This window comes from Fundulus heteroclitus, unplaced genomic scaffold (genome assembly GCF_011125445.2).
Source record: "Fundulus heteroclitus isolate FHET01 unplaced genomic scaffold, MU-UCD_Fhet_4.1 scaffold_81, whole genome shotgun sequence".
In the NCBI taxonomy this organism is placed as follows: domain Eukaryota; kingdom Metazoa; phylum Chordata; class Actinopteri; order Cyprinodontiformes; family Fundulidae; genus Fundulus; species Fundulus heteroclitus.
Genome location: NW_023397263.1, coordinates 941,932 through 965,819, shown reverse-complemented (window position 1 = coordinate 965,819; position 23,888 = coordinate 941,932). Strand labels below are relative to the sequence as shown.

The 23,888-nt window shown below is 36.1% G+C and overlaps 1 long non-coding RNA gene across 1 annotated transcript; it reads right to left on the bottom strand.

The window, feature by feature from the left end:
* Nucleotides 1–13,096: 13,096 nt before the first annotated feature.
* LOC118562159 lies at nucleotides 13,097–13,682 on the bottom strand. Its single transcript, XR_004930471.1, has 3 exons — nucleotides 13,448–13,682; nucleotides 13,206–13,277; nucleotides 13,097–13,108 (listed from the first exon to the last, which is right to left on the bottom strand). It is a non-coding gene; the product is annotated as an uncharacterized LOC118562159 (long non-coding RNA).
* Between the last annotated feature and the right edge of the window lie 10,206 nt (nucleotides 13,683–23,888).

Sequence of the window (23,888 nt, the reverse complement as noted above, 5' to 3'; positions counted from 1 at the left end):
AGATGGCAAGTATAATCACTTTTTAGCTGTTCTCATTTAAGGGTTATGAAAACAGTTGTAGTAAAGTAATTTTCTGCGTCTTCTTAAACATTTTTAGTAACATGGCAGCCGTCGATTGTGTCAGCCCTGCAAACCCTGATGGACGATGTGGTGAACAGTGGAGAGAGGCATCCCCCACCCCCCAGATGATGTCCCACTCGCAGTCAGAAGACTCCAAGGTCATCTCTGTGGCATCCCATCCAGTCCAGCAGCACCACCAGGGACTCCTGCTCAGTCATAATTGTGTATATATATATATATATATATATATATATATATATATGTGTGTGTGTATATGTTCTTTATTAATATTTTTTTGTAATTTTTTTTATATGTTCTGTAAATAGTTGTAATAGTTTATTTTAAAATCTAATGTAAATAGTAAAAATGTTTTTGATAGTTTATTGTAAATACTTGCTTCCCTAAAGATAAATTTATGTTGTCACTGAGAAGTTGTTCTAAGTTTACTTAAATTGTGAAGAAGTGATGAAACAGATAATGTAAAAAGGTTAAAAGACTTTAAGAACACACCTACAACAATAACTTTTATAAACAATTTAATAGTTTAAACAATTTAATAGTTTAATTTAACAACAACAGCAACACAGAACCTGAACTTGTAAAAAAAAAACACCAAACAAAATTAACGTCTGTCCACCATCCTCTCCAATAAATCAAATAATCTGTCCACCCTTTCCCGACTCTCTCTTTCTCTTCTCCCCTCCGCTTCCCTCTGCCATCTGATATCCTCCCTGATTAAATCCACCAACTCGTCACTCCGACTTCTCTTCCTCCTTTCCCTCCTCTCTCCTGGCCTCTCATCGTCATTTTCTTCCTCATCTTCCCCCTGATGCTGCTCAGCCTCTGCAGCACCTGGCTCTGGTGTGTCCTCAGGGATGGAGGCAATTAGGACAGGTGGGGCAATAGAGGGCCTCTGTCCTAATACCTCATCCATGAGGACAAACCATGGCCAGGTGGCAGCAGTAGGGTTCCCACTGACCCCCTGCCCTGTCCCTGGATCTTTGCATTCCTAAAGTAAAGAAAAACATTTTGTGTCAACAGATGCAATTTTCTGTAGTGTTTCTTTAAATCTAGAATATAGGAGTGTTTCATGAACTGCATGGATTCATGAAATTCTACAGAAAAAGAGACGACTTTGGAATGTTAACTTGGAGATGACTTTTTTAAGCTTACTCAAGTGTAAATTAACCTGAATATAATACATGTAATATGTCATTTCCCTACACATATATACACACACATGTATGTAGCCAAACCTGAACATACTTTTTATTTTTTCTTCAAGTTGTCCCACTTTTTTTTGGCCTGTTGTGGCTCAACTTTACCCTCCAGGCCCATTTTTTGCAGGATTGTTCTAAACAAGAGAAATTAGAAGAGATGAACACACAAGGATCACTACTATCACAAAAGATTTGAAAAAAAGTGACATCTGGGCATCTTTTGATGTGATCAAAAGATTATATTTGTACGTTGGTGTTTGAACAGGACTTTGAACTTGTGTGACTTTTACATACAAATGCAACATGTATATGGAATTATGCCTCAACTCTTACCTCCATCTGACTGTGGCAGTGTTTTTGGCCCCAGTAAAGAGGTGGTCATGTTGCCCACGGAGTTTTATCAACTCCTCTGTATGCTCCCTGCTCCCTAGAACAAAATGACATGTAAAGCATATTTCTGTTATGTCAACAGGCAAAGTGACTGTTCTGTATAATTACGCCAGTATTGTTCTTCAAGTGAATTATACTTTAAACCTTATTATACTGTACTGTAAATTAACTATACGTTATTGAGTATTCAAACAAAACGTTTGCAGTATTGACAGCCCAGTACAGCTGGACTAATGTTATTTCTTCAGCTGCATTAAGCTTTGACAGTTCTAATCATTTGTAATAAACTGTATGAGAATAAATTGATCGGATTTGTGAGGGATACAGCTATCAGGACTGTTACAATAAAATGTAGGTTAAAATGAAAAATTGTGACATTTGTATGAAGGCTTTTAATGTTGCTGAACGTCTCGTATCAACAGATTAGCTCTAAGCTTTAGCTTCAGCTGGTCCTATAAATTCCGGTGGCTCCATTACCGTCACGTATTTTAATAATGTTCAGTTAAAAAAATAAAAACAAACTACTTACATTTAAAGCTGTACTCAGCACTACTGCCAGCGCTGCTGCTGCTTTCCATTGTGAGTAAAATTTCTCGCAAAATCAGCCTTTTCACTTCTTCTTCTTCTCCTTCTTCAACTACTAAAAAAAAAGCGAGCAAAGCACCTCGGGAAATCTTATGGCAGGCAAGGCCAGTAAGGATGGTATCGGTGCATCCCCAGAATTCGGGGAAAAGGAGGACGCATTTGAAGGCTGCATTTTAAGCATCCTCAGAATTTTTGCCAAATGAGACAGCCTCTGCGCATCGTTGTGACGTCACCGGCCTTAAAATGCGTCCTTCGAAGGACGCAGCCGCCGAATTGAGACACAGCTAGTATGTGTATTGTTATGGTTTGACTTTTATGCTGTTACAAAAATACTGAGAACTCAAAACCTGCTGTATTGTTATGCAATAATATTTGTGAATCAGGCATATTTTGTTTTTATCCTGCATTAAGGGACTTAATGAAAATTTTCTTTGTTGGGCAATAATGCTGCAACACAATTTGAGATGTTTGCATTTCAGAATATTCCCTCCTTAATATTAGAAATTTAAGTTGATAGCAGCACATGTAGGCTGTAAGAAAACAACTGTAAACCTGTAGTATTGGACTGCATAAAGGCAGTTTACAACTGTTGGTGTCTAACCATGCTACACCCTATGTCTGTTAGGGTTATTTGTGGGGTTGTCTTTTGGACCCAGTGGCAAAAGAATGTTAAATGAATATTGTTTAATAAAGGAATTACCAAAAATATGTTGGGTGTACTAAATTTGTTTGTGTGGAACCTGTTGACAAACAAGAATTAGGTCACACTTTATATGATCACACTTTATATTTATAGGTCACAGTATATTGATTATGTCCATGTAACATAACTGAATTAGATTGGATAAACTTAAAGATCTCTTGTTGTTCATAATTATTTGTATCTAGTTGGGTCAATTCACATTGTGTTAACTTAATGCAAGTTAAAAAAGTTAGATGAACATAACAATTTTGCTTTTAACTAACATAAAACACTTACGTGGAACCTGTTCACAAAAATATTTTAATTAAAGTCAATGTTTCAGTTTTTTGAGTGTAGGAGAGACCCGCAACCCCATTAGAATAAGAATAGCACATCACAAACACAATGTATTAAAGAAAAAGAAGACAGAAACCATGTTTGTTAAACACTTTATTGAACATGGATGGGTGGCTGCCAGATTCTTAGTTCTAGAAAACAACATTCACTGGTCAACAGCTCAATGACAAAGAGCAGAGAGAATCTGGATTTACAAATTAGATACCAAACATCCTCTTGGTTTGAATGAAGCGTAGACCCACCTCGTGATTTCCTACACTGGGGAAGCCCGTGCACGGACTGATGCACCAGTCCTCTTTTCATTTTCACCAACTTTGGCTGATTTTTTCATCAATGTCTGTTGGCCTTGGAGGGATTTGAGACAAGTTTGGAAGTATTCAACGGGTCTGTCTTTTAAGTGGCTGTGGGTTGTCTCCAAGTGACGCTGCAGCTTTGATGGCTTCATAGACTCATTTGACAGCACAGTAGAACAAATGACACACATTGGAAATTCAATGTCATCTGTCTGCTTGAAGGTAAACCCAAACTTCAGGTAATTGTCTGTATATTTTCAGGTCTTCTCTCTTTTACGCTTACCCGTTACAGCTGCGGGGCCTACAGCAGGCAGGCCTACATCGTCACTTTTATTTTCACCTGCGGTTTCTGAGGTGGGGGGTAGGCCTCTCTCTTCTGTACTTGTTTTTTTTTTTTGTCGTGTCACAAAACGATCCATTTTTTATTTTTTAGATCCAAACATAAGCACTAGCCGCTAACATAATAAGAATGGGCTCTCGGCCAATCACAGGGAACCTGACAGAGCCAGCGTGTCACATACGGCCTCGTGATTGGCAGAGCAGCAATAGGGGCGGGAAAGCTGTTACAGCCTTTGAGTTTGCTTTTTTTAACTTAACTTTTATTCTCTTTTTGTTCGTTCTTATTTGTTCACTGTAACTCTGTGAAGTCCTGCCCTCTCTAAAGATGTTGTTTGAGAGGGTCTTCATGTTATTTTAATGCCGCTTCCACGCGCTGCCGTTTTTTCCACCAGCCTTATTTCTAATCCGCAATCACTTCCTGTTTGCGGTAAGGCGTATTGTGTCACTTCCTGTTTTCACAGTGTGAACTGCTGTCTGTTGCTCCAGACTCTCTCGCTCTTATCTTTAATCGCATTGCTGTAATATCTGTTTCTAACACATAAGCACTTTTAAAACATTTTCTGCTGCTGCACATCACGTTTGGGAACTCCTTGTGTTGTGGGACATTACAGATATATATATATATATATATATATATATATATATATATATATATATATATATATATATATATATTCTTAATATATGTAAGTAATGTCTATTACATATGGAGTAATGTAACAAAAGTAATTTCACCCTGGGATTATTAAAGTATTTCTGATTCTGATTCCTCGTTGATGGGATAGGTGTTGTGAATGAAACGGTGCCCAGCTTGAAAGAGCTCCTGTGTGTCGCTGAATGTGTCCATTGATGACTGAAAGACATCTTCTGCCTCCATTTATCTGTTTACTACAGTGTGTTGAAATTATGTTAATGTGTATTTAAAGATATTTCAATTAGTGGAAAAAAATTGCAGGGGAGGGGGGGTGTATAAAAAAAAAAGTCTAATCAACCAAAACTTTCGCGACACCCATGCAGTACCTCCGCGGACCCCCTAGGGGTTGCGGACCCCCTGTTGAAGACCCCTGCTCTAGATCATAAATTCAATTGTTCTAACAGCTATGAACAAGCTCCTCGGCCTCTTGGCAGGGGGCGCTCAAGGGGCGCCGCTCGTGATCCCAAAATTGTAGAGTGACAGCAAGTTATGGATGTTTTATTAGCGAGTTATGCTAAACAAGTAAGGCACTAAAAAGACTCAAAACATACAGCTGTAAGAGGACTGAACAAGGAAGGCTTTCCTCCTTGGCAGTGACCTCCACTGAGACAGAGAGACTTTTAAAACTGAAGAAGACAAAGAGAACCTTTACCGGAAAGTGACATAAAGTAATATTTTTGTTCAGAAAGAGCGCCGCATGGACTTCATTTATAAGTAGAGGTAAGACAGCGATAATTATTAATGTTTTGTTTTTGTAATGAAATGTGCGAAATGTGTGTTATAGTTTTTGAATGTGTTACAAATGCAGAAATCCATCATAACTCATAAACTGTTACCAATCAAATGACAAATAATTTAGTTTTTTTTTTATAAAAGAATCAATTTTTTTCCATGTCTCTTGGTGAATTTAGTTGGCTCAATCAGTCTCCTTCAGCACTTTGCAATGAGTCTACCCTGTAGAGTGTATGTATTTGTAAATCTGACTCTGATGACGTCAGTGCCTTACCTGCTATGAACCCTACCGCACCTCACTGCTGGGCACCCTGGTATAGTCTGACTGAATTTGATTTTGTTAAGTGCCTTGAGATGATATGTATCATGAATTGGCGCTATATAAATATTGAATTGAAGTTAATGGTAAAAAGTTACCAAACATAATGTATTAAAGATTCTTAGCTTAGTGCAATAACTTTACTGGTCCCACATATCAGTAATTCAGTAAATAGGCTGTAAAGTAGTGAAAAGAACAGTGTATGTTACACAATAATATATGAATAACAAAGATGGATTGAATCCCTTACATTTATTTTTTGGCCAATAGGCCTCATGGTGACATACAACTTCCATTCTGTGGAGGAGCAGGTTATCTTGATTTCCGATATCTTAGAGAGCGGTGTTTTACAGTCCTTCACCAATCTCCCCAAATTTCGTTTGGGAGATGTTCACAGACTGGCACAAAAACCGTTGGCCACGCCAGCCTCCAAACTCGACAAAGGTTACAAGTTCTTTGTAGAACAATACCTTTTCGATTATGAAGGTAAGTGTTTTGTCTTCATAGCTCTGATGTTAGCAGAGATGCTAGGATTATGATAGATACCAACAGGAGTTTTCGTCATTTATTAGTTTTCTATTTCTCCAATAAGTTGAGTGTGTTTCTCAGTCTTGTCAGTAGATTTGGAGCCTCAATTAAGAAAATAATTTTGCCCATACCTGTTAAGACCTGCAGTAGTTTATGACATCAAAGACTCAGAAACACACTGTCAACAATTTTACATGCACACTAATAATCAGTTTATTATAGTATTTCTGGATTATGAGGCTGTTGGGCGCAAACCTCTTATGTTCAAAACTGTTATTTTTCAGGAATTGACAAAAACATGTATTTTAAAAACTTGAAAAATCAAACTTTGCATATTTTACTTATTTTATTACATAGATAGGCATGCTTAGTTTTTAAATATATTTTGACTAAATAAAGCTCACATGAAGTAGAGTGTTTTTGACTAATGTCAAATGAAGGTTTGAGCCTGACAGTGACAAAGTCACCATAAAAACAACAAGACCTGGTGTATTATCAGATTTTTATAGCTTTCAGTCCAAAAAACAGTGTCCCAGAAGGGTAATTTAATTGTGCACATGTAAATGTAGTCAGTGAGGGAAAAAATAAAGTTCTTTACATCTGCTGTCTCCAACAGTCATCATTTTCATGTTGCTGCTTTGATAAATTAGAAATGAGCTAAATCCACTTAACACAGCATGTCTCTATTTCCAATTTACACTGGACAACAAAGAGGACCCTGTGGCTCTGGAGTATTATTGTGCTGCAGGTAAAGCTCTATAGTAGCCCTGCTATTTCGGATGGCACACTACAGTACCATTGGCTTCAAGACTGTGCCATTGCCACTGTCATGCACCAGCTTGCTGCAGACATGGCATCGGCCAGGGACCCAGGTTATTTAGTATTTACTACTCTTGATAATGTATTTCCTATATTGTTGTCATTATTAATGTTGATATTTTTATTATTATTGCTGTTATAGGGAATTGCACCAGAGGCAACAAATGAGATGACGGTGTGTAAGCCACAGAAAAAAAGAAGTGTTGGAACTGGTGAAAAGTGCACACTTTACAGAACATATACTGTTTAGTTTTGAATTAGTTTTACTCTCCACTCATTTAACCAACAATGCCTTTTCTTTTTGCTGCACACATCCTTTTTGTTGTTTTTGCTCTGTTAAAATCAGTCCACATTCACCATTGTTTTTATATGAAGGTATTTTTGAATCAAAACTATTTGTGCATTGTAAGTGTGAATTTGAAGTTTCAGAGAGAGTTACATTGTAAGTTTTGTCATTGTAGAATAAAATTTTTTTTTTTTTTTTACATCTGTTCAAATTTTAAGTCCAAGTACACAAATTGTGTTCTACAAGTTGCACATCAAAAACCTCTTACATTCTGAATTTTGCTCTAAATGGTCCATAACTTATGTTGCAAAACTATTTGTGCATTGTAACTTTGGAGCTTTGTAATTGTAGATTTGTTTCTATCTTTCACAATTACAAAAAAAAGTTACACCTCTTCAAATTCTAAAGTACATAAATTGTGTGCACATCAAAAATCTCTTACATACTCAGTTTTGCTCCAAATGGTCCAGAACTATTTTTGCAAAACCATTTGTGCATTGTAACTTTGGTGTTTTGTAATTGTAGATTTTTTTATCTGTCACAATTACAAAAAACCTACACATCCCATTCTCACTGATAAAGAAAAACAGGAAAACAATAAGTGAGAATGCTGACTGAGCATTCTCACTGATAATAACTAGAAAAAGCTGTTCCTGCGAAACAGCAGTGAGAATGCTTTCCTGCAGAATGATTGAGGAAAAGATGCATAAGATCTTTGAAGAAGAGAAAAAAAACTAGCTGAAAGTAAAATAACCAATTTTAATATGAAAAACAGGTGAAGGATTATGAAAAAATTAACTAGTTGAAGATAGTTGAAGGATATTTGAAAGTTGGTATTAGTAGTAGTACTATCAGTAGTAGTAGTTGTAGTATCAGTAGTAGTTGTAGTATCAGTAGTAGTAGTAGTAGTATCAGTAGTAGTAGTAGTAGTAGTAGTAGTAGTAGTATCAGTAGTAGTAGTAGTAGTAGTAGCAGTAGTATCAGTAGTAGTATTAGTATCAGTTGTAGTAGTATCAGTAGTACTATCAGTAGTAATGAAAGAAAGTAATGAGAACCACAATCCCTGGAAAAAAAAGTGTGACCATTACCAAAAAACCTACCAAGGTGACAAAGACAGACCTGCCCCATTTCTACACTCATACAACATTGGGCACCAGTTCACATGCGTAAAACAACTAAGCGACATTGTGGTCCATGTTGATTACAGCGAAAATTACACATGCAAATGTAGTAAAGAAATTAAGGACACTCACTTTAGTGGATCCCACCAGCAAGTCACACTACTCACAGGGGTGATGTACTTCAGTGAAGGACAAGCTGAATCGTTTGCCACTATATCTGTTAAGTATTGTCAGGTGGATATCAGTTCTAATAAGGATAGTTGAAAGTTAGTTGTAGTAGTAGTACTATCAGTAGTAGTAGTTGTAGTATCAGTAGTAGTAGTTGTAGTACCAGTAGTAGTAGTTGTAGTATCAGTAGTAGTAGTAGTATCAGCAGTAGTAGTAGTATCAGTAGTAGTAGTAGTATCAGTAGTAGGAGTAGTAGTATCTGTTGTAGTAGTAGCAATATCAGTTGTATCAGAAGAATTTGAAGGAATTTGAAGAATATGAAAAAATTGAAGAATATGAAAAATTTGAAGAATTTGAAAGAATTTGCAACTTCAAATCTAGGGTGACTAAAGCTCATATTGATCCAATAAATTCATCATGTTTTTGTTTGTTTGTTTGTTGTGGTGTTTTATACAGATTTCAATCATCTTTGTGCAAAAATACAAACACAGGATTCAACATCATTACATGTGGCCAGTGTGTGTGTGTTTTTTTTCACTAGTGTTGGCCATTTTGCAAACATCTGTGAGATTCAGAGTTCATCTATGTTCGTGTGACTCATGTCCTAACTTTGGGTTTTAAATTAGCCGGTTCTAATTGCACAGATGTGGAAAACCTTTATCCATACCAACTTACCAGCTGATACCCCACAATGAGGCAGGATTCACACAATGGTGTGTCACTTTTGAAAAATTATTTTTTTATTTTACTTACAGGATTATTATTTATATATTTTTATAAGCTAATTTGCATTGTTTATAATAAAGAGTTCAGAAAACAATGACTTTTTTTAAATCTGACCATAGTCAACAATATTACCAGATGACCAAGTATTACACATTCCAGAAAGTCAAGAATCCTCCAGATTACAGTTAACACACCATGAGGGAGTCCTGTCTTATTCCCAGTATAATTATGACAAAGAAAATCCTGTTCATGATTACATTCAGATGTGATTAATGTAAAAGCTTAAAAATAAACCAGATTTGAGGAAACCTGTTGGAGAAATATAATGATACATAATTCTGAAACATGGCACAAAGCTGTCCATAGATGGACAGGATAAAAAAGTGTAATAGGCTATGTGCACGATGTTGCTACGCAACTTCCGCTAACTGAAAGGGGTAAGGGAACATACTTCCGGTTAGGCTGTTCACCCACGGCAAGCAATGGCGTTCTATACTCGCTGCCTGCAGGACCTTCCAAAAATCACAATCAACGACGTCCTCATCTGCTCCACGGAGTAAAAAAGAGAAAGGCTTCAAGTTTTACGTGTCGAACTACATTGACAACTTTGAAGGTAAGTAATGTACCAGTCGGTCACTGCTGAGCCAATGTTGACTACCTAGGTATTTTTTTTAATTCTGTACATACATATACTGTCTCGTTTTCACTTATAACATATTTGTTTTAACTTCAAAGCCATTGTTTCAGATTCTGTTTTAATGTTTTAACCACAGTTTCCAACAAAGACTCGTCAGGGAGAGTGAGCGTCAGGGCGGTCTGTTACAGATCGATGCGCAAAAATGATAAGCCTCGTGAACTCAGAGTAGGGTGAAATCACATGAAATGCTTTTGTTCTATGCAAAGAGGACTATATTTTGGGGGTCTTATGTCGCTCGTGTGCAGCGTAAGTTGTAAGTATTTCTAGCTGTTGTGTGTTGGAGCATTAGCGCACATATAAGTTAGCTAACTTTAGCATTAGCTTAGCTACACAAGAGCCCCAGAAGCTAGTCTGTTATGACTACAGATTTTCATTATATTGTAAGTTCAAATATATATGACTCTGTTAATACTAAGGCCAGTTCCTAGGCCTGTTCATTCTGCTCTTTTGCTTTTTTTTAACTTACTTTAAAGATTGGAACACAGTGCAGTTTACTGCGGTGAAGTTGGTTTTATATTGGACATTGGACATTCAAGCTCCGCGGAGTCAGCGGGATCAATTTATATTATTTTCATATTAGCTGGTCACAAGATAAGAAATGTATTGATTTTTGTTTCTCAAGAGTGCTTGGTTCAAAGATTTGTTGACGGTCCCTAACTGCACCACGGCGTAAGGAAGGGGGGAGCAGCTGAGAGACGCTGGCCGAAATCGGAGTGCTTCAACCGGATCAACCGTGAGCTAGATCCCGCTGACTTCGTGGAGCTTGAATGTCCAATATCAAACCAACTTCACCACGGTGTGCAGTTTCTATGTGAGCGACGTCTGTTGTTTGCGTTGCGTGCGTTTGGTTGGCAAATATGTTCAGAATGTGATGAATTGCTGTGGTGAATCCAAAGTTAAGCCAAACACGGAGCTGATGCTAAAAAAGGGTTTTATTGACAAAAATGACGGATCCTCCAGGGTGACAAAAAGGCTGGGACAGACTCAAAAACAGAACGGATAATGCAGGGCAACAAACAGAGAATATAAGCAGAGGCTGCAAGGCTCTTACCAGCAGGTCGCGGACGGGGACAAAAGGAGATATTCCGGCAACTAATCAAAACGAAGGCGTGTTTAAATAGGCAACAGAACAGGAGATCAGGGCGGGACTAATTAACAAAAACAGGTGGAGGTGATAAAGGGAGCAACAGACTGATAAACAAAAACTTAAGGTAAGAAATGAGACTAAACAGGCAAGGGCTGAAATAAAAATAATAAAGGCCAGATAACAAAAACAGGCTAAGCATAAATCTAAAACAAGAAAGAGAAATAATTCTAAACTGAAAAAATAACCAAAACCACAACAGAACATTACAGAGAAATGTCCATCTTATTTAAGTTATGACGTTAGGTAAGCTTTACTTTTGTAAACAAAGTTTCTTCATTGTACTATTACTTATTAAAAATATGCATGGTGCCTACCAAAATTCACTGACGCGATGACTTCGCATTCGCTCGTATAAGCCTGCTCAAAGTTGTGGTTTTAGACGCTTTGTGATGCATGAAAAAGCTTGAAATTGATTAAAAACACTGATCACCAAAAGCGCATTGTGCTGCAAAGATAGTTCTTACTCTGTAGACATCTGTGTCTAATAGTTATGAAAAACAAATTGGAATGTCAACCCAAAGTGCCCACATGGAAAGAACCTATATAAACATATATGTTTTAATATAGGTTTTGATATAGGTTTTAAATATATGTGACATATATAAAATTGGCCGTTTTCCTATATTATATGTACGTATATGTAGATATATGTGCATATATGCAATACCACATATATGTACATATATAAAATTGGCTGTTTTCCTATATTATATGTACATATATGTATATATATATATGTGTGTATCTATATCCGTGCATACATGTACCTATATGTGTACCTATATCCGTGCATAAATGTACCTATATGTGTACCTATACCCGTGCATGCATGTACCTAAATGTGTAGATCATGTGCATACATGTACCTATATCCGCTGATACATTTATCTATATCAATCCACACATATATGCACTTGTTTACCTATGTATTAGCAAAATTTTAAAAATCCATAGCTACTAGGCAACATAAATAATAGCCCAAAATGCAGAAATTTAACATTATTTATTAACTTAAGAACAATCAAAGTACAAGAACAAAAAAAAGTAACAGAAATACCCCCCAAGAAATAATCTTGTGGATCTTCTCAGCTCTGTGAGCTTTGAATTAATGGATGTGCCTATCTGCCCTCGGCTGGCTGCTGGCCACTTCTTCAATGTAGCATCTAGAGAAGACCAAAAAAAAAAATATTAAAATACCACTTCATCAGGAACCCAAAGTGCTTACTGCTTGCTGCGATTGGACACATATTTTGGATAAAGGGCTCACCATGATAAAAAATATGTCATGTAAACATGTCAATTGAAAGATTCTGATTGGACTCTAAATCTAAAATGAATTCTGATTGGAAACATCACATGCTATTATTCTGAATAAGGCTTGATGCATATGCACTTTGGATTATTTGTTAACATGTAAAGTGATTCAGAGTTTCTAATCCCTCAAATGTTTAATCTGATGTAAGAAACTTTACACATGTAAACATATATCGTTGTCAATAAACTGCACTTTTGTAGCATTTTTCCTGCACCCAACCGTACCCAAAATACTTTACAATGGCCTCCCATTGACCCACTCCACTGGCGAGCTGCCATGATAGGTTTACTCAAAGAGATATAAGATACGCATTGAAATCAAGCAAATCCATTACCGGTAAAGACGAACTAAGGCACAAACACAGCACAGAATGGTTTAAGGGTGAAGGAGGGGTGAATATGATTTTTTTATTAACCTTTCAGACGACAACATGCCATGAAGTTATTTGCAACACTATATGTCCTACAAAATAGAGGACAACACACCTTACAGTGCAATACCCCAGAAATGTGGCTTAAGAAGACAAAAGGTAGGATCAAGAAGTGAGCAAACGATGAATTAGTATTATAGGTGCTAAGCAGATACAGTCAAAATAATGGGTGCCCTAACTTATACAGTCTCTGTTGATGCCTAATAAACATTGATACACGTATGCTATGGTTAAAGTGGTGAAATAAAGTCTTTAAAGTTTTGTTTTACCTTGTCAACGCATTATGCATTTACTCACCAATAATGGCTGCCTTTTTAATTTGGTCAAGGGCAACCAGCTGCTCCCCATCCCCTCTGGTTGGCTTCCCACCTTAAAATAATATTTCAAAATGAAGGTGGAGAAAGTAAGAGTTTTTGTTTTTTTTAATATACACATCACGTTTTCTTGAGCTATTAAACATAACAGTCATAATTAATTCCACAGACTATGACTGACTTTTTTTCCAAGACAGAAGAGATTAGGAACATTTTATTTTGTACCATTTAGGTTGCTTTTCAGCAAAGTCTCCAGGACAAAGGTGCCCATTAGCAGATTCCGCACCATGGCAGTAGCAGAGGTGGCAAGGCGGGCTGCTTTCCATGCTTCTGCCTGGCAAAACACTCCAGAGCCCTTTATAACTTCAATCTAAAAAATAATTTCAAATCACAATATTCATTTATTGTCAACTTTTAGAAACCTTTTGATGTTTCATATTGATTCTTATGCTTAGTTTCCCAATAGTAATTAGGTTTTATAAATGCAGATTAATGATAAAGATATAAAACAAAATAATGATTGCCCTAAACTTATAACACTAATTGGCTTCTACAAAGCACATAATATGTATTACTACATAATATGTTATTCCCCTGTGTTTTTGCAGTCTTGTTTGAGAAGAAAAACATTGTTAAATTCAACAATTGTAAAACTTCAACAATTTTATGCATGTGGGGCAAGTAAATTATATATTACCACTAACTATCCCAATATAAAAATCCTTATAGCTCAGTTGGAGCCTTAAGTAAAATAAGTACAGAAAAATCTGAGGTATAAAAGGGTTACACACACCTGTGGTGTCTCTCCAAAGAGCTCAGTCATCATGTGACTCTTTTTAAAGGGCTCGGTCTCCTCTGTGCTCAATCTCCTTTCTGGAATCTTAGAGAAGAAAGAAAGATACCGTATTTTCCAGACTATAAGTCACATTTTTTTTTATAGTTTGGCCGGGGGTGCGACTTATACTCTGGAGCGACTTGTGTGTGAAATTATTACACATTTTTACCGGTATATCATTACACCTGTTATTTTCACACCAAACAGAAGACAAGCTTTGCGCGAAGCGGGGGGAAGAAGACATGCTTTGCGCGGAGTGGGGAGAAGAAGACATGCTTTGCGCGGAGCGGGGGAGAGAAGAGACATGCTTTGCGCTGAGCGGGTGGAAGAAGACATGCTTTGCGCGGACGAGTGGGGTGGGGAGGGGGGGGGGCGGTAGAAGAGCGGAGCGCCTGTTATTTCACTATATGCACGCGCAAAAGCAACAACAAAAAAATGCTACTTATACTCCAGTGCGACTTAAATATGTTTTTTTTCTTTTATTATACATTTAATGGCTGGTGCGACTTGTACTCCGGAGCGTAAAACTCTACAACAATTTTTATTCATCCAAGGAAGCCAATAGATTCTTATTTACGGGCTTGGAAAACATTAAACATGTCAATAAATTAAAGTTACATGCAAGAGTAATCAGCGAAAAATAATCAAATCCATACAGCTGTTTAAGTAACCAGTACACTAAATAAATAAATAAAAATGCAAGGGGGTTACCCACCGGTTGCACAAAAGTCAAGAAGGAGGAATCAAGATCTTCCGCAGGAGTCCTTCCATTCTTGTCCATAAAAGAAAAATAAAGTCAGTCACTTCAATACATTAAAGTGCAAATACATGAAATAATTAACACTATAAATTAGCCCAACATCACAATTCTCTACAGCTCTGCCTGAGAAACAATTTTAAAAAAACAATGACAATCAGAAGAAATTACCTTTTGAGCAATAATGGCGAGGTCACTTTTAATTTGAGGGATATCTAGAAAGAAGAATAAATTACAATCCTCAAATCAAAATAGCACCCAGCAACTTAGTCTTTGAAAGAGCATGCAAGCCCCCTTAGCCCATTGATAAGGCACTGCAGAGGAAACCTATTTCAGAACACAATTTTCTTTGTCCAATTTCTCCCAAATTCAAATTCCTCAGGGGATTTTTCTGGAGCCGATTGCCTTCTTGAGCCATTGAAGGCAGAGAAGCATCATTTATCTAATGAACTGTATATTCTCTAGGTCATGTATTTTGTTAAGCTTCTACAAATTTAACCAGAAAGAGACAAATATATATAATTAGGGCCCGAGCACGGAGTGCAAAGATCCTATTGAAACTGCTAGGATTATATTTCTTCTTTTTATTTTTTCTACATAGTAACCTCAAATTTGGGGGACTAAACATTCTCAAAAAGACACCAAATTTTGCCCAAAATTCAAAAATTTTGTATTCTATGGTCGTCATGCATGGGCGTGGCAAAATGGCTCGCTAACTACAGAGTAGCCCCCGGACAAAGTTTCACCTACGCGTACGAAAATTCTAGGGTGCGTGTAGCATTTCGGGACGTACAGAAAAGCCTCACAGAGCGATGCCCTAACTCCAACAGGAAGTCAGCCATTTTGGATTTAATGGTTAATTTCTTATTGCAATTCACACACTCCGTACACAACCTATCTCCTCCTAGGGATTTAGTCCGACAGACTCCAGATTTCTGCTGTGCCTTCTGAAGGCATCGGTGATTACAAATATTGCTCTAAACGTGTTTCTGTCAATGGGCGTGTCTGTGGCATGTCAACTTGAAACCAGTCCCAGGAAACTCATAACACATTGATTTAACCAATGATGTAAAACTCTGGTATTTTAGGTTAACGACGTGGCGGTGCCGTGCTGTCAAAGTTTGATGTTTCGCCATTACAAAAGAAATTTTTGTAACTTTACTGTACATGCTCAGATCTGAAAGAAATTTCACACGTGTAGTAAGAGCCCCGCCCTGAACACATGTGTATATTATATATATATGTATGTGTATACATATATGTATATTAAAATTCACAAATACTCAAAGTGCCACCTGCTGGCAACAGAAAATGACTTTTAACAAAGCAGCCCCCATGCCCAGTTTTTCCTACATGGATGAAATTTCTGTGGTGCATGTATAATGTCCAAACCCACAAAAAGCCTCTTGGAGTGATAGCCTTACATCAACAGGGAGCCGGCCATTTTGGATCTTTAGGTAATTTTTTGTAACACACTCCGTACGCAACCTATCTCCTCCTAGAAGAAGAATAATAATCAGCTTTATTTGCCAAGTATACAGGTACATATACAAGGAATTTGACTTGGAACTTAATCCGGAGCAGCTAATGGACAGCGCCCACAAACTTAACTACATACTATTACAATTATCACGAAGGTCACACGCCTACGTAGCAACTAGGGGTTAAGTGTCTTGCTCAGGGACGCAATGGTGATAGCGCAGCGGGGATTTGATCCGATGTCTCCCGCCCCAAGGACGGTCATCTTACCGACTACACTATCACCCCTCCTAGGGGTATAGTCTCACCCAGATTTCTGCTGTGCCTTCTGAAGGCATCGAGGATTACAAATATTGCATTTTTCGTTATTACATCGATGGGCGTGTTCATGACGTGGTGTCCAACAGCTCTGGTTGGGTTTCTGGGTCAGGAAGTTGTGCTGAGATGTATTTATCAACAAAATCACACACAGTTTGATCATCAGATTCATCTAGCTGAGGGCTATTCTCAGTCCAAATCAGACAATGGATGTGAGGACTTCCTCTATGCTGAAACTCAACTCTGTAGAAATAGTCAATCACTCTCCCCAAAGGCTGAGCATCTGACAGCAGCAAATCTCTGAACAGTGCCTCAACACGCTTGTCGAACAAACGCATGCAGGTGACAGGGTTGGATCTCAGAATCTCGCATTTTGCAGCCCAGTCAAGTGCTTCAGTATCAACCTCTACACAATGTTGTCTCTTTATTGCTTTAATAACTTCAGGCCATCTGAATTCAGCAGCAGAAAAGGTACAGAATAATGTGGGATTTCCCAGCTGTCTAATTTGGCCAAACAGATCTTTAGTGTTTTTTTCCCAGTATGCTGGAGTGCCTCTGAGTGGTTGCATGAATCTGACAGCATCTTTATTTCTCACCAGTCGCTCAACCTCTCGTTTGTCCTGTAACGTGCCTGAAGTTATTCTGCGTCCGTCTTTGGTCATAGTCTTTCCTTTCCTTAGCTGTATGGTCATGCTGTCGTGAGCCAAATGTATCTTTGTCACAAACTGTGCAAAGAACAAGTAGTTTGGGTCTCTGGCAAAGCGATCGTCTACATGAAAAAGCCGTGACTTGAAATAGCCACTTCGGGTGACTTTAATCAGTCTTGTTTTGTCCAAAGTATTCTTTCCCGTAGAAAACTGTACAGGGAATGACATTGATTCCAAATTCGGGGTCTTGAAAAAGCTAACAGGATTATTTCTTTCGGCAAGCCTCGAGCCATGGAGGCTCTAAAGCAGAGCCTCCATTTGGCAGATCACCTTCTTCTCCATCATTTATTTGCTGTGGTGGAACTTCATAGTAATTGTCCTGATCATGTTCAGGCTCATTTTCACACAGAGCATTTCTCTCACACATGTCGATTTCCATCAGATCATCTTCATCGTAGTCATCCTCACCCATGCTTACATCACTATCACCACTATCATCATCATCATCATCATCATCATCATCATCAGGAAGTGTGGGGTCACATAGCTCAGCTTCATCTCTGATAGTTATGTTCTGATACTCTGGATGAATCTGCTTCAGTTTCAGTAATGCAGAAACTAGTTTGGGCCAGGTTACTGTCTGAAAAAGTTGATGACCTCTGTATGACAAACGGTTATCTGGTCCCTGTTTTAGCTCTACTTTTAGTTCTGTGCTTGGTTTGTTTGGTTTTGTCTTAGGGTTATTTTCTAGTGTCCTGTCTGCTCCCTTAATCACTCCCACCTGTCCTTGATTAGTTTCCCTCCACTCACTTCTTCTTCTTCTTCTTCTTGTGGAGTTTTATGGCGGTTGGCAACAAACTTTAAGTAGCATTACCGCCACTTACTGGTATGGAGTGTGGTTCTTAATGGTCTATTTTATCTATATATACCTATATATATATATATATATATATATATATATATATATATATATATATATATATATATATATATATATATGTACCTTAATATTCTACTCATTTATATAATTTACTCCTTCTATAATCAAATTCTATGATATAATTTAGTTTTCTTTAAATATTGAATAAGTATTTGTACATGTTTACTCCCCAAATGCTTCCTCAAAATATCTAACAAATTAATCTTTTCCTTAATACATTTCAACTCTTTCTTCATATAAGTTCTCTCTCTTTCATATTTATTACATTCTAATATAACATGTTCTACTGTTTCATATTTTCCACAATAATCACATTTACCAGTATTATGCTTTTGAATTTTATAAAGTGTATAATTAAGTCCCGTATGCCCAAATCTTAATCTTGTTATCACCCTCTCCTCTTTTCTATTTCGTCTTCCATTTCTTTTTCCTCTTACTGTTTTTTGAATTTTATAAAACCATCTACCTGTTTTTTCTTCATCCCACCTTTTTTGCCATTTTTCCATAAGTTTTTCTTTAATCATACTCTTTCCCTCAGATTTACTTGTTTTAATGATAAAATTTATAGGATTTTGAATTGTCCTCTTTGCTAATTTATCTGCCCTCTCATTTCCTTCAACCCCAATATGCGCTGGAACCCACACAAATATAACTATTAAACCCATGTTTTGTATTCTGAATAATATATGAAATATTTCTAATAAAATGTCCATCCTACTATCTGATTTATTATATTTTAAACTTAATAATGCAGAACTTGAATCTGAACAAATGACTGTTTTTAATGGTTTTAAGTCTTCTACCCATTGTAAAGCTAATAATATTGCCAACATTTCTCCTGTGTATACTGATAATCCGTCTGTAATTCGTTTTCCCATTCTTATATTGAATTCTGGTACTACAAATGCTATTCCTATTTTTTCATTTATTTTTGATGCATCTGTATAAATTTGAATATATTGATAATAATTGTTTAAATGTAACTGTACTGAATAACTATCTACAATGTAAGATTTATCTTGTTTCTTTTCCATTATTGTCATATCTACTGTCGCTTCTGGTAAAATCCATGGTGGTATAATTGATATTGGTGTTGTTTGAGTAATTTCTAAATTATTCATTTTAAATTCTTTTATTTTATTTTCAATTGTCCATCCAAAACTCCTCATTTCTTTCTTTTCTTTTTCCCAACATGGATTTAAAATTTCACAAGTTGGATGTTCTAAGTTATTACCTTTTAAATTCAGCCAGTAATTTATTTCTAGTTTTGTTCTTCTTAAATCTAATGGCATTTCTCCCATTTCTACTTCTATTGCTGCTGTTGGTGTGGTTTTAAATGCTCCAGTACATAATCTTAATGCCTGATGTTGAATAATGTCTAATTTAGCCAGATGTGTTTTAGCTGCTGAACTGTAAACTATACATCCAAAGTCTATGTTAGATCTAATCATACCTGTATAAATCTGTTTTAGTGATTGCCTATCTGCTCCCCAGTCACTGCCAGCCAAGCATCTCATTATATTTAAGATTTTCTTACATTTATCAATAATCTTTTGAATATGTATATTCCATTTTAGTTTTTCATCAAACCATAATCCTAAAAATTTTACACACTTTACTTGCTCTAATTCTTGTTTATATAATTTTAATTTTATTTCCCTGTTTATTTTTTTCTGATTAAATATTATTACTTTTGTTTTTTCAACTGAAAACTTAAATCCCCATTGCAACGCCCATTTCTCTATTTCAATAATAACCTCTTGTAATTTCTTTACAATGAAATCTACATTTTTCCCTCTTTTCCAAACAGCTCCATCATCTGCAAAAAGTGAACACCCCATTCCTTTTCCAATATCTTTAAATACATCATTTATCATAATTGAGAATAATAACGGACTTATAATACTTCCCTGCGGGGTTCCATTTTCTACTATATATTTTTCTGATATAACTTCACCAATTCTGACTTGTATTTTCCTATTTGTTAAAAAGTCTTTAATCCATTTAAATATTTTCCCTTTAATACCCAACATGTATAATTTAATTAATAATCCCTCAACCCACATCATATCGTATGCTTTTTCTATATCAAAAAACACTGCCACTACACTTTCTTTATTTACTTGTGCTCTTATAATTTCATGTTCAAGACATAGTGTTGAATCATTAGTACTTCTCCCTTTTCGAAAACCACTTTGATATTTTGACATATATCCTTTATTATTTAAATAATATACTAGTCTATTATTAATCATTTTTTCCATTATTTTACATAGATTTGATGTTAACGCTATTGGTCTGTAATTTTGTGGGTTTGAATTATCTTTTCCTGGTTTAGCTATTGGTACTATAATTGATTCCTTCCAGTTAATCGGTAATTTTCCCTCCTCCCAAATTTTATTATATAATTGCAATATTATATCTTTTGATTTTTCACTAAGTTGACTTATCATTCTATACCAAATTTCATCTTTACCTGGTGCTGTATTTTTTGTCTTTCTAAGTGCATCATTCAATTCAACTTTTGTAAACTCAACATTCAATAAATTATTTGTTTCTTCAATACTTTCTAATAAATCTTTATATTTAAGTTTTGTATTTTCTCTTCCTTTTCTTCCCTCTTCACTAATATTATTTGAACTGTGAATTTTACTAAATGTTCTTGCCAATATTTCAACTTTATCTACATCTTTTATTATATTTATATTATCTATTTTTAATATAGGATATTCAAACTCTCTTTTTATGCCATTCATTCTTTTAATTATTTTCCATATTTTTTCTATTTTTGTGTCTCTCCCTATTGTACTACAAAAACTTCTCCAATACTCTCTTTTTGCATTCTTAATAGTTCTCCTTACTATTGCTTGTTTTCTTTTATAATCAGTTAAATTCTTATAAATTGGATTACCTTTTAGTACCTTAAATGCTTTATTTCTTAACTTTATTGCTTCTTTACATTCATTTGTCCACCACGGTACCATTTTCTTATAATTTTTACACCCTGTTTTCTTTATAGAATGACCTGCTGCTTCCATGATTATCTTACAAATGTTTAGATTTATATCATTTATATCCATTCTCATATCTACTTTTTCCAAGTTATTTTGACTTAAGTACCTAAATTTAATCCAGTCTGCCTTATTGAAATTGAGTTTTTTATTGACCTTTATATTCTTATAATTTAAATTTAATCCTACTCTAATTGTTATGGGATAATGATCACTACCTATTGTTGAATTCTTATCAATGAACCACTCACAATTACCAGCTAAAACATTTGATACTATTGTTAAATCTAAAACTGATTCCATCCCTGTTCTTACATTGATTCTTGTTCCTCTCCCATCATTAATACATACAAGATTTTTCATTTCCATTAATTCCTCTATAACTTTTCCATTTTTATCATTACTTTTACCCCATAATGTACTATTTGCATTAAAATCCCCACACCAAATTACTTTCCCTTCCAAATATTCAGTTAACTCCTCCATTATTTCAATTGATAATGTTTTACATGGATTATAAAAATTTATTATTTTAAATTTACCTTCTTGTTCCCATATCTCAATTACTATAAATTCAAGTTCTTTGCCTTTCCCTAATATCTGATATTGTATCCCTTGCTTTATAAATATTCCACATCCTCCTCCCCCTCCCTCCTGTCGATCTCTTCTTATACTATTATATCCTTTAATCACAAAATCTAATGTTGTTTTTAACCATGTTTCCTGAACACAAATAACTTCTGGTTGAACTTCAAGACGGTCAATATAACCTTTAAGTTCCTGTCCGTTAGCAATTAAACTTCTTGCGTTCCACTGTAATATTAACATAAACTACTTTCACCTGATGGTCCTGGTCTCCCATCTCCCTCCAACTTTTTGTTTATATTTTCCCATGATCCTTCTTTAAACCCCAAAAACTTTTCAGCTCCTCTCACTATTATTTTAATCTTCTCAGTTTTATGCTTGGCTTGGTCAGTGCAATTGATTACATAAGCTACAAATAATATTAGTTTTTCTACTGATATTGTGATATTTTCCTCTGAATGTATTTTGGCTTGCAATGGAATTTGACTCGATGTTTGTTCACTTTTTCTTGTTTTCTGTTCCTTCACATTTTTAACTGCTTCTGCATAGCTTATGTTTTTTGTCATTTTCATTTGTATGATTTCTTTCGCCTTCTTTCTTTCTTCACACCCTCCATATGTAACTCTATGTTGCCCTCCACAGTTACAACATTTTTCTTGTACTTCTTTACATTCTTCAAACTTGTGATCTTCACCACATTTTGGACATCTCTGCTTTCCTTTACAAACTGCTGCTATGTGTCCGTACCTTTGACATTTGAAACAACGAACTGGTGGAGGGATATATGGTCTGACCTGAAAACTGAGATAACCTATTTTAATGTTTTGTGGCAATTCTTTTTCTTCGAATTCAATGAGAATCGATAAACTTCCTACTCTTTCTCCATTTATTGTTCTGGACAATCTTTTCAAGTTGTTTACTTTTGCACCCCCAATACTTCTCTTAAGTTTCTCAAGATCTTCATCTAGAGGGATCCCATAAATCACTCCTCTAATCTTTTTATTTTCTCCCAACACTTTTTTCTCCAACACAGTTTTTTTTACAAATATTATCCACATTTAAAGCCTTATTCATTTGTTCTTCGTTTTTACAGACAACCAATAGGTTTCCATCTCGCAAAATCTTTACCATTTCGACATCTCCAATTTTCTTTTTTATTTCTCTTGACACCACAATGGGGCTGATGTTATCCTGTTCCTGTTCATTTTTAAGTTTTAATATTATTTTAAATTCCTCCCTCACAAGTTTCCTCCTAACTATCCTTTCTTCATCCGAACTACTTCCTTCCAGTTCTCGTTTACTGCCTTGAATTCCCTTTCCTTCATCTGTCTTATTTCTTCCACGTCCTCTCCCTCTTCCTCTTCCCACTGGCGTCCACCCTTCTAAATCCATACCTTCCTCTATTTCTACCTCCATTTCCACCAGAACCATTCACATACCAGTTTATGCCAAATCCACCTTTTCCAAATCCGATATATTTTTATGTTTTGTTTTTCCCGCGCTGCTCCAAATCCAACTCTTCCGACCGTACACTTCCGCCTCCGACCCTCCCGTTGTTCGTTTGTTCCTCCCTCCACTCACCTGTTCTATCCGCCTATTTAAACCTGCCTTAGTTCTCTGCTCCCCGTCGGTTCATCACACTTCATGCCAACGCGTTTGTGCCTCCTCGTTTGTTTTGGTAAGAGCCCAGCACCTTGATCCTGTTTTGGTTAACCTGCTTCTGTTTATTCTGCCCAGTTCTGTTCCTGTCAGTGTATTGGATGTCTGCCTTACCCACTTTTTTGGATGTGGTTTTTGTTCATTTTGCGCTTCAATAAATCCAGCAAAAGGAAACATTGTTTTGGCTGAATTCTGGGTTCTGCTCCACACCACTCATGACACTGTCGACTGTGGAAAATAAGACACGAGCATTATTAATGTTTTTCTTGATGATCTCTGAGAAGAAAGATTCTCTTGCATTTTTCAGTTGTAAGTTATATCTGTAAAGTCTCTCTTTATAGATGTCATAGTGAACCTGGAGTCTGTTCTTTCTCCACCTGCGTTCAGCTCTCCAGCATTCCCATTTTTCACTTCTAGCTGCTGGAGCATTTCTCC